This window comes from Bos indicus, chromosome 6, assembly GCF_029378745.1.
Source record: "Bos indicus isolate NIAB-ARS_2022 breed Sahiwal x Tharparkar chromosome 6, NIAB-ARS_B.indTharparkar_mat_pri_1.0, whole genome shotgun sequence".
In the NCBI taxonomy this organism is placed as follows: Eukaryota; Metazoa; Chordata; class Mammalia; order Artiodactyla; family Bovidae; genus Bos; species Bos indicus.
The window spans coordinates 30,938,447-30,955,164 of record NC_091765.1 but is presented as its reverse complement, the minus strand read 5'-3'; the positions used below and the strand labels follow the sequence as shown (position 1 = coordinate 30,955,164).

The following is a 16,718-nucleotide window of genomic DNA, read 5'->3' as shown; positions in this document are numbered from 1 at the left end:
ACAGCATTCACATTTTCATATTCCACAGAAACAAAATAGCAAAATAGAATGGTTTTGACTAAATATACTTCTACTAAATATAAAAATAGATATAAAGTTTAATTTGTATTTGTCTGTCATTTGAAACAAAATCTGTTATAAAAATATTCAAGCAGCTATGTTTTCTATGACCATAAAGATGGAGCTAGCATTTACTGATCCTTACCTGGTATGCCCAATATTACATGTAACATTTTGGATAGAAGACACAGAAATAACATTTTCACATATTCCAGGCACTAACTTTTCCCTTTAATGAACACCCACTCCAATACTCTTGCCTGGAAAATTCCATGGATGGAAGAGCCTGGTGGGCTACAGTCCATGGGGTCGCAAAGAGTAGACATGACTGAGCAACTTCGCTTTTTCTTGTTCCTAAAAGACACGCTTGATCAGGAGATGTGCTGACTTAGCTGTCTCTGGTCTACATCTTGTTATTTGTCCTACAGCTTTGGTGACCCTTTCCAGTCTTCTAGTTAGGTGTTAGCAATGGACACAATTATTCTTTTGATTACATCAGGGCCTTTATAAGGAATGTTGCTGCTGCTGCTTAGACACTTCAGTCATATCCAACTCTGTGCAACCCTATGGACTGCAGCCAGCCAGGCTCCTCTGTCCATGGGATTCTCTAGGCAAGAATACTGGAGGGGGTTGCTGTGCCCTCCTCCAGAGGATCTTCCTGACCCAGGGATCGAACCCAGGTCTGCATTGCAGCCACCAGGGAAGCTCTCATAAGGATATTCTGCATCTAATCTGTCATTCTCTTGGAACCAAAGAAGATACAGTTGTTTTATATATGCCTTTAAGAAGATTTATTTTTTTAAAGACACTGATTATATTTCTCTTTTGGGGAGTTTTCTCACTAAATAAAATCATGAGTACGTCTTTACTTTCAAAACAAGTGTTGCATTTTTATAAAATAGAATTAAATAAAACTTTACATGTAAATTGAACTAACATGTTTTTCTAATTATCCCTATTAATGGCTTGGCTTGTCCCTCAAAATTTAAAGCTTTTGTAGAAAATCTAATCAAAAAGAAGTGGCAATAAAAAAATTTTGAAAAGATTTATTAAAATAGCAATAAGATGGTACAGACTCTACTTAGTGAGTACTTTGTATTGAATTAGATGAACATGAATAAGAAACTAGAAAGGCTGTACATTTGCTTCATTATATTATGCTAAAGTTATTAGAAATTTTATTTCTTGCTTCTCTATAGGGAAAGTAATTTATTATTTTTCACATATTTATATTTCAAAAAGTGGAAATTATGTATCACTAGAATATAATTGGTTTTATCCTGCATAAGATATCAAACCAATAGGAGTGAGCAATATGTATTCTTTACTTGCCAGTACATGCCTGTCTATGACATATTCAAGAAATATTTGTTATATGAATGAATGAAAAACATAATCCAGAGACCAACTTGACCTTTTAAAGATTTATAATTGAGATGAATAGAACACATATTCTGTAATTTATAGGATGGTATTCTAAGCCCTGAAGAATGTAAACAGATTTAAACAGGATAATAGATATCCTCTTTCTTCTTAAGTAAGATAAAATATTAAAACTGAACAATTAATGATTCAGGCTGCAAGGAGGAAAAAAATTCCCTGAATAACAGATACAAGGATGTGCTAATTTTCATTTTTGTTATTGTTTAGTCGCTAAGTCATGTCTGACTCTTTTGCAACCTCAAGGACTGTAACCTGCCAGTCTCCTCTGTCCATGGGATTTCCCAGGAAGAGTACTGGAATGGGTTGCTGCTTCCCACTCCAGGGGGTCTTCCTGACTTAGGGATCAATCCATGTCTCCTGCATTGGCAAGCGGATTCTTTACCACTGAGCCACCAGGGAAGCCCCAATTTTCATTTATTTAGAGGTTTGCAATTATTTAAAAGTTTCTATTTAGTAAGTAAGAGAAGATAATTTGCCTTTGCCAGTTTCTAAGTATATATATGATTGGTTAGTTGAAAGTGATAAGCAAGGAGAAGAGAAGTTTGTGAAGAGCCCACTCCTCATTCATTAAGTTTATATACAAGCCTAGAACTTAAGACTTTCACTTAACCCCTAACTAACATAAGCCCCATCTGTCATTTCTGGTCATTGCCTCTGTTCTATAAATAGGAAGAAACTAGGACATACCTCATCACTTCCAACCAGTGACAGGATGAAGTACTAAGCAATGGAGCTAAACCAGGGGTAGTTAAGTATGTGGTATCTGGGCTCAGTCAGAAAAGGTAAAATGTATTTTAAAATAATGAGCATTATGACCCAGTTATCTCATTTATACAAGGAGAACAAATCACAAAACCATATAAGAAGCTGGATTTTTGAGCATTTCAAGATAAATTGTTTTTCTCCTCTGCTGCAATTCAAGTTATAGGATAAATATTTTTAAAATAAAAATGGGAAACTATTTTTTTTCTTAAGAGAGCTTTACTCTTTGTATACTAACTCTGATTTATTCTTATTAGAGTTACATGCATTGGATTTGTCTGTGTTAAAGTAAGTCTCATGTCAGTAGGTCTTGATCATAATTTTGTTAACAGATACTAAGTAATGATTCCAGTATTTTTAGGGCCATTTGCCTTTGCACTCAAGCATACTGTGTAGATGGAGAAGGAACAGGGAGATTTTATCTTGGCTGTGGACTTATTTCCCATCAGTAATGAAAAGTTTGAGCATACTTTAAAAAAAAATTCTATTTCAACCAGAGTTTTCCCTCTTTGATCCTTACTTAGCCAATACTTTGGTTAACGGCCTATGTGTTTATCTCTTATTCCCAAAATTGTCAATTGCAGCAAAGCTCAACATTCCTATGCTTTAATTCAATGCTTCTATTTAAGAATATCTAGGAAAAAGGCCACTATTTTTAACTAAGTCCAATCTAGAAGAAGCATAAAATGAGTTTGACTTTTAAGCTATACTTCTTACTAAAATCAATAATTTGAAAAAAAAAAAAAAAGTTTAAAAATGCCTAAAATGCCTAAAGTAAATATTCACCCTCTTACAGCATTTGGAACTAAGCATTTGGAGTTTAGTTTCAGATTGTTTTGCTTGTTTTCATTTGTATTTCACTAAAACAGTATCTTTAACAATTTGTAATTAAAGATTAAAGTCCTTCTTTTAAAAATTTCCCGTAAATAATAAATATATCAAATTAGTCTGCAGCATTCCAGAAGTTTTCCAGAAAATGAAGGTTTTTCTTATTTGTACATATACACAAGAGTAAAGAAGTCAAAGAATTTCAGATAAATTTTAACTGGGGTCATTGTGTTAAATTCCTAGGGATTCCATAGTTTAGTCTGCAGAGAAAAAGACTGAACATTTAGGAAATCAGTAAATGGTTTGAGTTTCAGTCCTGGATCACCTACCCAAAGGAAAAAAAAAATTAATGTAATCGCTCCTCTTTTATCATTTATTAATTGCAAACAGCTCTTCACTGCAGTGAGACATACTTTTAGAGGGGAATGGTAGGAATAGCTCTACATTACTTCTAGGAATACTATTGGAAAGCATTTGTTTTTAGAATCTACTGGTAAATTTTGCATTTGTTACAAGATCTGGTAAGCCTTAAAATCCCCAAGTTTATTTCTGGCCACTCAATCTACAGCAGTCATTGAACATGGCCTGCTGTTCCTTCTCCAATCCTTCATCACATACTAAAGAACAAATTCCTTAGGATAATGAATGATGACAGCAGAGCTGATAGAGTAACTGTCAGCTTATTCTTAGTGTCCAACCGACTTTCCATTTTAAACAATAGTGACTTACATCTTTTATAAGTAAAAATGTTTACTTGGTGAGCAGTAGCTCCTACCTCTTTTTTTCTTACTTTTTATTTTGAATAAAAATTCCAAATACATAAAAAGGTATAAGAGTAGTATAATGAATCCCATTTTACCCTTTCCCTAAGACTCACCAGATTCTTGGCAATTTGCCATACTCTGTTTTCTCTGTCTCTCTATCTCATCCCCTTCTTGCCCCTCTCTGCATATATACTTGTTTAGTACTGGTAAATTTAGTACCAGTATTTTTACTGAATCATTTTCTTATATAACCATAATGTAATTATAAATTTGAGGACATTTTGCATTGATAAATTGCTATTATCAAATATGTAATCCATATTCAGATTTTGCCAATTGTCTCAGTAACATTCTTTATAGAAATTTTTTAAAAATCTAAGTTCCAATCAAAGACTATACTTATCATGAATTTTGTATTTTAAAACAATTTTATCCTACCTAAAATTAGAAAATGCAAGTGATGTTATTTGTAAGGATTGGTAATTTCATCCTTATGGTACCAGCAAAACAATATTTAAATTATTAAGGAAAAATTTTAATCAAATTGTCTATGCAATATCAATTAGTGAAAATACTGAAGATTTCAGAAAAGACTTCATGGTTCTTGCTCTCAAATAATTCACAGTATAGATGCTGAAAGTAAAGTCTCTCAGTTGTGTCCAACTCCTTGCAACCCCATGGACTGTAATCTACCAGGCTTCTCCATCCATGGGATTTTCCAGGCAAGAGTACTGGAGTGGGTTGCCATTTTCTTCTCCAGGAGATCTTCCCAACCCAGGAATTGAACCTGGATCTCCTGCATTGTAGGCAGACGCTTTACCGACTAACCCCACCAGGGAAGTCCTATAGATGCTGAAGCAGATCTAATACTCAATTAAAAATTGACTGATAAAGAACTATTGTATCCAGCAGCTTTTGCTTCAACACAAGCTACCCTTAAAAGTAATGATTTAGGACAACAATCATTTTTTTTTTTTAACTAGCAGTTCTGTGAGTTGGCAGTGCCTATTGGCCAGTTCTTCTGTTGGTCTTGCTTGGGTTCAATCACGCAGCTGCAACAGGTTGGTTGGGTTGGTTAGGGGCTGGTGGCTATAGGGCAGTCACACTCATATGTCTGGCAGTTGATACTGGCTTTCGGTTGGTATTAACCCTGAAACAGGGAGCAAGGATGACTGGGGCCACATGTCTCCACCAGGATAGCTTAAGCTCTCTCACATGGTTGGTCTTGGGATTCCAAAGAGCAACAAGAGAAGGCAAGCCCCAGTGTACAACATTTTTCAAATCTTTTCTTTCATTGCACTTGCTTACTGCCTCTTTGGCCAAATTATGTCAAATAACTAAGTCCAGGGTTATTATATGACAGTCTCTCCAAGGCCACAGATACAAAGAGGCATGGATAAATCAGGGTCATCCCTGCAAAATCTATCCCAAAAGTATAAAATTTTTTTAGAGTGAAATTGATGAACAGTATTGTGGAATAAGTGTTATTTTGTAATTGCCTTATTATTTTAAATGTACTAAATGTCAGTCAAAATACACCATAGGAACTATGGTACAAAATTATTATGGTTAGAATAGTTTAAGAAGATGTCAAAGATAGAATGACTTGTAATGTCTCTCAAAGAATGGATAAGAATTGGATGCATAGGGAGAAATTTATGGACAAAGGGTTTGGAGTGGGTAAATGAGAAATATAACAAAGTTGTGGAACTTACAAAGAACATGACATATTTGTCAGATAGTGAAGGAACAAACTTGAGTACAGAAATAATAGAAAATAAGACCTAGGTGAATTCAGCATATACTATGAACGGGGGCATTGAAAGCCATAATTTAGAATTGCTGTAGTTCCATTGCATCAATAATATTTTAAGAAGAAACGCTTAGTAACAACATTAAGATGGGTGAGGTCAGGGTGTGCTATGAAAATGAGATACACTTTTATTATAATAAGCCAAATTAAGGGCTTCCCTGGTGGCTCAGTGGTAAAGACTCCACCTGCCAATGCAGAAGACACAGATCGGATTCCTGATCCAGGAAGATCCCACATACTGCAGAGCAACTAAGCCCCTAAACCCCAACTATTGAGCCTATGCCATAGAGCCCGCAAGCTGCAACTGCTGAGCCCCTGTGCCGCAGCTACTGAAGCCCACATGCCCTAGAGCCTGGGCACCACAATAAGAGAAGCCCCCACAATGAGAGGCCTATGCACCGCAACTTCAGGAAAGCCCACCCAGCAACAGGGACATAGCAAAGCCCCAAAGAAAATAAATTATAAAATTTAATCCAAATTAAAGTAATAACATTGAGAATAAAGAGACTGGGACAAATCTAGGAGACTTGTTAAATGAGAAGAAAGAAAAGTATGAATTTGAGACATATTTTATATAGAAAACAGTGGGATTTTTAAGCTATAGGTTTAGACTCTATATCTCTTTCCTTTCCCATTCCCCTTTCTTCTATACTGTAGTCTTACACATATTTAAAATGAGCTAAAATATCATCTTTAATATTTTGCCCCACTTTGTCCAGCTGTTCTCAGTACAACTTCCAAAGTTTCCTGCTTCTGACAACTCTGTGATTAAGTTGACATCATTAAACTTTGATATCCAGAAAAGAGCACAATATCTCATATATACCTGCCCAGGACAGAGAACAATATTGATATGAATATCAAACTTTATATTAATGCAATTAATGTCTTCATTGGTTATTTTTCCTGTGATATCATATGATCTGTTCATACTTATCCTATAAAATCAACTAAGTTCTTCAGAAATTTTATATGAGAGCATTCAAGTCATGTTATCTTCTAAATCAATATTTTTACAGGTATGCTAAAAAATAGTCTTAATTTTAAAAAAAATTTATGCCTATTAAAATTTAAAAGAGACTCATTCTACACATTGGCAAACTTTAAAAAATCCTTAGGAATAATTTTAAACTATAAGAGTACATTTCATCAGTATTATCTGACTGCCTTTACATAGTACTGTAACATGTGGGTCCACAATCAAATGCAATGCTGAGTATAAATTATATCCTTTTACTTATGTGATAGGAATTTACTGAACATGGTTATAGAAACATTTATTAAGTGAAGAGGAACTAAAGAGCCTCTTGATGATGGTGAAAGAGGAGAGTAAAAAACTGGCTTAAAACTCAACATTCAAAAAACTAAGATCATGGCATTCAGTCCCATCACTTCATGGCAAATAGAAAGGGAAAAAGTGGAAGCAGTGACAGATTTTATTTTCCTAGGCTACAAAAATCACTGCATTCATGAAGTTAAAAGATGCTTGCTCCTTGGAAGAAAAGTTATGACAAACCTAGGCAACGTATTAAAAAGCAGTCACATCACTTGCTGACAAAGGTCTGTATAGTCAAAGCTATGGTTTTCCAGTAGTCATGTGTGGAATGTGAGAGTTGGATCTTAAAGAAGGCCGAAGAATTGATGCTTTAGAATTGTGGTGCTGGAGAGGACTCTTGAGAACCCCTTGGACAGCAAAGAGATCAAACCAGTCAATCCTAAAGGAAATCAGTCCTGAATATTCACTGGAAGGACTGATGCTGAAGTGGAAGCTCCAATACTTTGGCCACCTGACATGAAGTACTGACTCACTGGAAAAGACCCTGATTTTGGGAAAGATTGAAGGCGGGAGGAGAAGGGACGGCAGAGGATGAGATGGTTAGACAGTATCACGGACTCAGTGGACATGAATTTGAGTTTGTCCCAAGAGATAGAGAAAGACAGAAGATCCTGGCCTGCTGTAGTCCACGGGGTCGCAAACAGTCGGACATGACGTAGTGACTGAACAGCAACAACAATAAGACCTCCATTTCTGTTCTTAATAAACAACTTTATCCCTAGAGAGCAAGGAATCTGAAATCATGAAGTATAAATGTACTAGGAGGTTGTGTGTTTTCTGGATACTCATGCACAAGACAAGGTGCTCACTATTAAATATGGCATTAGGGTGACAATTAGTCCTATAATGTCCTTTTATTGACCTGGAAAAGGAGTGAAAACTATTGACAATGGCTTACCAGCCTTTTGTCTTCTTACAAGCACAGCAACAATTTAATATAACAGTTTAAGAACATGTTTAAATAGAGACACAGCTAGGACTGTGTCCTCATTCTCCCCCATCACACATAAACCTGTGTCAATTTTTGTAACACTGGCATCCTCTCCATTACAACTTTCTTTTAAAAAATTTTGCTCAATGCTGAAAATCGTCTCAGTGACAAGTGAGTCAAGTATGTAAGATCAATGAGTTGCTTTTCTAGTAAATAAAACACTATTACTCTTCGGCTTTATTGTAAAAAAAAAAATTCATGTTGTATATCAGTATCAGTTCAGTCACTCAGTGTCTGACTCTTTGCAACCCCACGGACTGCAGCAAGCCAGGCTTCCCTGTCCATCACCAACTCCTGGAGCTTGCTCAAACTCACATCCATCGAGTCAGTGATGCTATCCAACCATTTCATCCTCTGTCGCCCCCTTCTCCTCCTGCCTTCAATCTTTCCCAGCATCAGGGTCATTTCTAATGTGTCAGTTCTGTGCATCAGGTGGCCAAAGTATTGGAGCTTCAACTTCAGCATCAGTCCTTCCAATGAATATTCAGGACTGATTTCCTTTAGGATTGACTGGTTGGATCTCCTTGCAGTCCAAGGGACTCTCAAGAGTCTTCTCCAACACCACAGTTCAAAGGCATCTATTCTTTAGCACTCAGCTTTCTTTATGGCACTCAGCTTTCTTTCTATATGTTTGTCATATCCTCTCCTATATTAAAAGTTTCTTCAGGGTAAGGATTATATCATACTTTTTAATGAATAATTTTTGTGTGTGTAATTGGTTTTGTAGTAGATGTTCAAGAAATGTTTTTTGTTAAATGCAAAAATTTATGAGAGCAACAGCAAAACCCAACTATATGAATATGTATGTGTGCCTTTAACCTGGGAAGATAAAATCTCTTAGGATTTGAAGATGAGAATGGCAATAGATTTCAAACTTCTTTTTTCTATCTTTCCGTGTTTTTTTTGTTTGTTTGTTTTTTGTTTTTTTGAGGTGCCTTGATTGAATAAGAGGAAACTGGAAACTTCTTAGCAAAGTGTCTAGGGTACTGGAGGTGAGAGGGAGCGAGAACCACTAACCACTAGAGGGCGGTAGCCACCTCGCTTGCCATAACTAGCTTCTCTTGAGCCTCTTAAAGCTGTGTGTGGTGTGTGCTCAGTCGCTCAGTCATGTTTGACTCTCTGCAACCCTATGGACTATAGCCTATAGTCCATATAGACTATAATCCATATAGCCTCTATGGACCATAGGAGCCTCTGTCTATGGAATTTTTTAGGCAAGAATACTGGAGTGGATTGCCATTTCCTTCTCCAGGGGATCTTCCTGACCCAGAGATTGAACCTGCATCTCCTGCGTCTCCTGCATTGGCAGGCGGATGCTTTACCATTGTGCCGCCTGGAAAACCCCAACTCTTATACCCATAGCAGTTTAATATTCCTCTAGCTAGTACTTTATCATTTTTTACCTCTTACAGCAAATAGGTGTTATCTAGTTTCACTAACTTTAAAGTAGCAGTGATTTAGAGGCATATAATACCTGGAATCTGTTGTTTTTGTTATTATTTTGGTCCAATAACTTAGAAATAAGGTGGCATCTTGGATTTGGGAGAGAAATCACTTCTTACACTAAGCTTTATTCTTACAAGTAAAATTTAGTCTGTGGCATGTAGAATGCTGGTTAAGGTTGCTTTTTCTCAGGATATGCTTTGCTCTTTTTTTTTTTTTTTATCATATTGGCAGCTGCAGCAAGAAAACTCCTTTGCCAAAAATCTCTCTCCACCAGCCTGTCCACCTGAAATCCATTAAGACTGTATCCTAACCTTTTCACAGTGAAGGTCCTTTACAAGCAAAATTTCATTGACCCCTGTGTGATACTTCTTAAACTCTTAAGATCAGTAGATTAAACAAATATATATGTATGTTGTTGTTGTCATTGTTGTTTAGTTGCTAAGTCATGTCCAGTGCTTTTGTGACCTCATGGATGGTAGCCCACCAGGCTCCTCTGTCGAAGGTATTTCCCAGGCAAGAATACTGGAGTGGGTTGCCATTTCCTTCTCCAGGGGATCTTCCTGACCCAGGGATCGAACCATGTCTCCTGCATTGGCAGGTGGTTTCTTTACCTGTTAGCCACTAATGTTGTTAGTACCTTTTGACAAATTAAGATTATATTAGCCACAATAGTGGCTAATAGTACATTTAACAGATAGCAGTACAAATACATAAAACATATTATTTAATCAGCCAACGGCTAAGACTCTTTGCCTAAACAAGTTCATGAACCTCTCGAAGGAAACTCACAGTGTATCCCTCACCTACAGCATAAAGTCTGTGATCTGAAAGAAAAGAATCATTGAATTTATGTGTTATCCTGCTAAACCTCCCCTTTTAAGCTGGAATATCATACTTTCTGGTTAGAATTTTTTTAACCTTACCAACTCCTGGAAATGGACAATGTGTATCTTCCTAGATACAATTAAGAAATTCCTCAATTCCTGGCATTCATCAGTTAAGACACCTGACATACGTGTGTCTGTAGCTCCATGTGTTGTCCCTGTGAAGATTTGTTAAGATAAAGTTTTTAAAATATCAATGGCATTTTGATCTCTCAAAGACGTCAGTTCCAAATACAGTTTGTTTGTATGACCCAAGCAACTTTTTTTGGTGTCCTACTGGATACATAGCCTGCATTCTGAGCTCAACTGTCTTGTGAGTTTTGACATCATAGGTGAGGTATCTTCTGGCAGTGTGAAAAGAGTATCTGGCATGTAGCTAGCCCTGCAGACTGCCAAGATTCTGCAGCTCATGTTAGCTGACAGTGAAACTCCACCAGTCATTTCTGGCAAAAGTCAAATTACATCTTTTATAAAGGTAGCTCACTGAACACTGCTCCTGTTTCTCATTGAAATCTCTTATTCAAAGGACATTTTAATCAAATCAATTATGTACTCACACATTTATGCTTGTTTAATTATCAGGGAAAGGAACCAAATATAATAAAGATCATATATTGCACTTAATTAAAGAAAACAAACGTACTCAAACAATAGCAGTCAATTCCTACTACAATGATGAAGCCATCATATAATACCAGATCAGATCAGTCACTCAGTCGTGTCCGACTCTTTGCGACCCCATGAATCGCAGCACGCCAGGCCTCCCTGTCCATCACCAACTCCCAGAGTTCACTCAGACTCACGTCCATCAAGTCAGTGATGCCATCCAGCCATCTCATCCTCTGTCGTCCCCTTCTCCTCTTGCCCCCAATCCCTCCCAGCATCAGAGTCTTTTCCAATGAGTCAACTCTTCACATGAGGTGACCAAAGTACTGGAGTTTCAGCTTTAACATCATTCCTTCCAAAGAAATCCCAGGGCTGATCTCCTTCAGAATGGACTGGTTGGATCTCCTTGTAGTCCAAGGGACTCTCAAGAGTCTTCTCCAACACCACAGTTGAATAGCATCAATTCTTCGGCGCTCAGCCTTCTTCACAGTCCAACTCTCACATCCATACATGACCACAGGAAAAACCATAGCCTTGACAAGACGAACCTTTGTTGGCAAAGAAATGTCTCTGCTTTTGAATATGCTATCTAGGTTGGTCATAACTTTCCTTCCAAGGAGTAAGCGTCCTTTAATTTCATGGCTGCAGTCACCATCTGTAGTGATTTTGGAGCCCAGAAAAATAAAGTCTGACATTGTTTCCACTGTTTCCCCAACTATTTCCCATGAAGTGATGGGACCGGATGCCATGATCTTCGTTTTCTGAATGTTGAGCTTTAAGCCAACTTTTTCACTCTCCTCTTCCACTTTCATCAAGAGGCTTTTTAGTTCCTCTTCACTTTCTGCCATAAGGGTGGTGTCATCTGCATATCTGAGGTTATTGATATGTCTCCTGGTATTCTTGATTCCAGCTTGTGTTTCTTTCAGTCCAGCGTTTCTCATGATGTACTATGTATATAGGTTAAATAAGCAGGGTGACAATATACAGCCTTGATGTACTCCTTTTCCTATTTGGAACCACTCTGTTGTTCCATGTCCAGTTCTAACTGTTGCTTCCTGACCTGCATACAAATTTCTCAAGAGGCAGATCAGGTGGTCTGGTATTCCCATCTCTTTCAGAATTTTCCACAGTTTGTTGTGATCCACACAGTCAAAGGCTTTGGCATAGTCAATAAAGCAGAAATAGATGTTTTTATGGAACTCTCTTGCTTTTTCCATGATCCAGCAGATGTTGGCAATTTGATCTCTGGTTCCTCTGCCTTTTCTAAAACCAGCTTGAACATCAGGAAGTTCACGGTTCACATATTGCTGAAGCCTGGCTTGGAGAATTTTGAGAGCTTAATTATACTTTTCTATGCCTCAAGGTTATTTTACTGTAAAACAGAAGTGATTATTCTTAGCTCTTGTCAAATATTCTTCCTCTTGTCAAATATAGAGGAAGGAGTCTATGTGTTAAAAGCTAAGAGAGAAAGAAGCTTGTTCAAAACTATGACAATGTTTTCCTCCATTTTCAAAAGTCCTCTTTGGAGACAGTAACCACAATCTTTCACATGTGGTAGTGTACTTAGTCAGACAATTCTGGGGTGCACATGCATTTGTGGGCCCTTGGCAGTAGATAGGACATTCTGGAATTTGAGGCCGATAGGTTGGGAAATACTGATCTTGGATTACCTTCATTTCTGAGGTCCAAAAAGATTAACCAATTTGTACAAAATGACACAATTAACTAAAGCTAGAACTCTAGAGCTAAAATACAAATCTTTCTATCTTTGTCTCATACAATTTCCACCATCCTGGAGCTACAGAGGAAAGTAAAGTTATGAGAGAAGATTCCTATGATAATTCAGAGATCTGTATTTTCAGGCAAATCTACCAGCCCAGTGCCAAGAGCACTACTATAGTTTATATCTGGAAACTCAGAAGGGTGCTCAGGAAACTTATAAATAGAATGGTTACAAATGGTTTGATGTCAGCCTTAAGACATAAATAATGTTTAGCAGGTGTCAAACCAAAGCCTTGTTCCATTTGATATTTTCATCAGTGACCTAGATAAGACACTGGCAATCCAGACAGCCAAAATCTCTCAAAAGAATTTTACATTTTAGGAAGCCTTCTAGTGTCTCCTGCCCACAAATTATTACTTCTTCTCTTCTCCCATAATCAATTCCCATTTCACTCCCATGGCTCAATTGATCTCACCTAGGGGTTAGATTATTTCATTAACTACTACCAAACTATAAACAACTACAATAACAGCTCTTCTAAATGTCTCAGAGATCTTTAATTTTTTAGAAAACGAGTTTATTCATTCAGCAGAATACTAGTAGTATTCTAATAGTAGTGGTGGGTAGAGATAAACATCTCTGTGCTGTGTACTGGCTAGAACATTTCTCCTTGCCAAATATAACCATAATTCCTCTAAACTTAACATTTTTGAGAAAATTCTTGAAGATTTCCAAATCAGAACACTTTCTCTTGTTGAGCCTGAACTAAACCTCTAAACCCTTCTTAATGTGATTCTCCATAGCAAGTGATCAATGACCATGATAAACACATGCAAGGAAACTTAGTTGCCATTTCTGATCTATATAATGTGAGTATATTCCTGGTAGAGAATGGTATTTTATACTTGTCTAAAACCCCCACCCCTATAGCTCATTTTAAAAATAAATTCTTTTTGTTGTTGTTGTTTTGTTTATGCTCTCCGGTTCTTGTTACTTACAGTGCTGAAGATTAAAGAAAAATAACATGGCAGCAACTTTGGTTTGTATTAAAGAGGAAGCAGATCCTTCTTCAGGGCCACTGAGACCTAAAAATTATTCCTGGAAGCAACCAAAGTGCTTGCAGTGGTGTGAAATCCTGTAAAGTGAAGTTTTAGCCATATATAGTGCATCCTCAATGAATACACTACTACTACTATTTTTTTAGATGACACCAATTTGAGGGGAAATAATCCACAAACAAGTGTTTACAAGTGAGGCTACTTAGGAGCAACCACAGGTATCTGACAGGTCACGAAAGTAAACTGTCTCATACAAGGTTTGCTGTTAAAAATATTTCAGTGATGTATTTTTACAGGCAGGCGAGGGAAAATGTCCATAAATAGCACTAGGAAGTTCAGCCAAGAACTTAAGTTGCCAACAAAAGTATTAAATTGCCCATCATTAGAAATACTTCAAATTTAGTTAATACTTAAAAGGCAAATATAGTAAGACACTGAATTATTGCAGTTTTTAAGTTTGCAGTATTACCTGGTCTGTTATATTGTATTTTTCTAATTTTTCCATTTTCCCCCCATTTTCACATTCTATGATTTTCTTCATCCCCAATTCTATTTTCATTCAGCTCTGAATTAGTTGCTTTATTTCTTTTCTGTTCCAAAGTATAGATTTTTTTTTAAACCTTATGCCACTAACTTTCCCTTCTGCATTTCAAATCTTCACTGCCAATTTCTTTTTAAGGAAAAACTTTTAAATGGGTATGGTGGTTTAGGAGGCAGAACTTCACCTTTCTGACACTGTCAATCCATATTAATAAGATGCCCTTCATCCTGACTCCCCAGAGTGTCAAACTGTTGGCACTTGACCATGAACTATGACTTGGCTGCTATGATCTCTAATTCTAACTCAGGTTTGTGAAGTTTCACAATTTTTTCCCTTGAGAACAGCCAATGCTGAGCTGGCACAATACAAGCAAGCACAGATCTTTGAAGAGCACACTGCTTAAGTCCATATAAGGAATACGGTCCTTGGTTACGGCAGCTCCTCCTAATTCAGTAGCAACCATGGGAGCAAGGGAGAGGCTTTGGGACCTCTCTCTGAGAGCCTTCTCTCACCTCAGTTTGAGAAAAAGCTAGAAGGGAAACATCTCAGACATTTCTGACAACATTTCTGAAAGATAGTCTGATTCTTGGTGACTTCTCACTTACTAAAAATGAGAAACATTTATACACACAAAGAACCAATTAATTGAACAGTTACCTGCCTGGCTATAAATTTACGAATTAGAAAGTTTCTTCAATCAAAATCTTAGGTGTTCCAGCTCCCTCCTGTGATGAATTTAGACGAATTTAAATTCAAACGTAAATTAAATTTAAACTTCAACTCTTCATTAATGCCTGGGCTTACGAATAAAACAAGGAACAGGTAAAAGAACGGAGTTGAAGCTCAGAATCAGGATCAGGGCTTCACTTGAACCAGCTTCCTAGGCTTTTAGATTTTTAAAAGCTACTTCATGTAGATTTTCTTTAGACACAGACAATATTTCCGCATGTCTAAAACTGTACGTTCTTGTCCTCACTAACGTAATCTTTAACATATTAAACTTGCAGTTTCTCGCTTACATTTCTCCAGGAGGAGATGTGCCTCCTGTGTGCCTCCACCCTCACATTTCCTTACTAGTCACTTAGCTAATAATTTTAGGGAATACGTTAAATTTTAGTGTAAAAACACCCTTCTCCAAATTCTTCCTACAAATAACTGGTGTCGTTTCTTCTGATGCTCTACCACTGAAAGCTACAATAGAGGTTAAGTGTTGATCAAAGGCCCCTTTTCCTGTTTTCCTCACAGTTATTGAAGTTTCTAATTCTTCCTGGGAATTTCAGTGTAAACAACAAAGAGTTTGCAGGGATTTTCATAACATGTTCCTTGAACCCTTGCAGTCGCATAAACATCTCTAGGGTTATGTAGAGGGATGCAGAATGATCACAGCTGGATTTAATTTATTCTCCTTTTTTTTTCCCTGTAGCCTAACTTAACAGGATTGAGGTTTAGGGACATGGAAAATGAGCCTTATGATTTGGCCACACTGCTCAAATGACTGAAATTCGGTTGAAGACCATTTCACGACTCACTGCCAGTTGTTTTGGGACACAGTTGCTATCTTAGAGTGAGTTACATGAATCTTTTAAACACAGTAAGGACAAGTAACTGGTTTGCTTTTGGCAAAGCTTAATCATTTATTACAGATGACAGAAGTGAAACTAGTGAGGCTCCTCAGTGTTGCTTCTGTTCTTTAGGTTTGCCTTTGGCAAGTATATCAAAGGTTAATTTTAATTAATCCTTTGGAATTTTAATTTCCCTTAAAAGTACTACCAGTTGATTAGAAAATGGTACTATCGGGTGTTAACGCTGCTTGTTTCACACACAAAACATGTCTGGCAAACAATACTGGGAACGGAGCCAAGAAATGTCACTTCTCTCACTTTATGCTTCCATAATAAGTCTCCATCCCCACATGCTTTCCCTGGTTCCATCCTCTGACTAATCCGCCCACTCCAAATCTTTCCTGTTTACACTGTGGAAGAATGGTATTTTTAAAAAACATGCCTTAGCAAAACAACCCAACAGAGCTTTGCGCATAGGGACACATAATAAATGTCATTTTGAAAATCTTTTGGAATGGATATTCTTTTATGAATGTCGTAGATCATGGAAAGAAATAACTCAAAGCTAAACCCAGCAACTGACTTTCCATTATGAAATTGCTACTCTCAGAGATCTGGAACTCGGGTGTAAGATTTAAACGCTTGAAGATTTTACCTTAACTAACATACAGGTTATTGAATCCTAGGTTACACTGAAGCATTACCAACACTTCAGAAAAGCTGGTCCTGATTCGTCAGAACCTTTGACTTAGTTTGTGGAATTGATCCTCCCCCAATCTAGATTACTGAACTCCATAGGAGACATTATTAGGCATGAGCAGGAGTTTATAAAAAGTAAATATTCACTCACAGAGTAGTTGGCAACCATTTCCTTTATTAAAAAAAAAAAAAAAAAAAGAAC

The 16,718-nt window shown here is 37.0% G+C and overlaps 1 protein-coding gene and 1 long non-coding RNA gene across 2 annotated transcripts in view; both read left to right on the top strand.

Moving 5' to 3' along the window:
* PDLIM5 (PDZ and LIM domain 5) overlaps window positions 1–16,718 on the top strand; it is a 402,175-nt gene that overhangs the window by 114,504 nt on the left and 270,953 nt on the right. The window lies entirely within an intron of this gene.
* LOC139183517 (uncharacterized) overlaps window positions 1–16,718 on the top strand; it is a 50,416-nt gene extending 33,698 nt beyond the window's left edge. Inside the window, exon 4 of the long non-coding RNA XR_011567013.1 lies at window positions 1–16,718. This exon is cut by the window's left edge and continues 17,004 nt beyond it. This is a non-coding gene — a long non-coding RNA (uncharacterized lncRNA).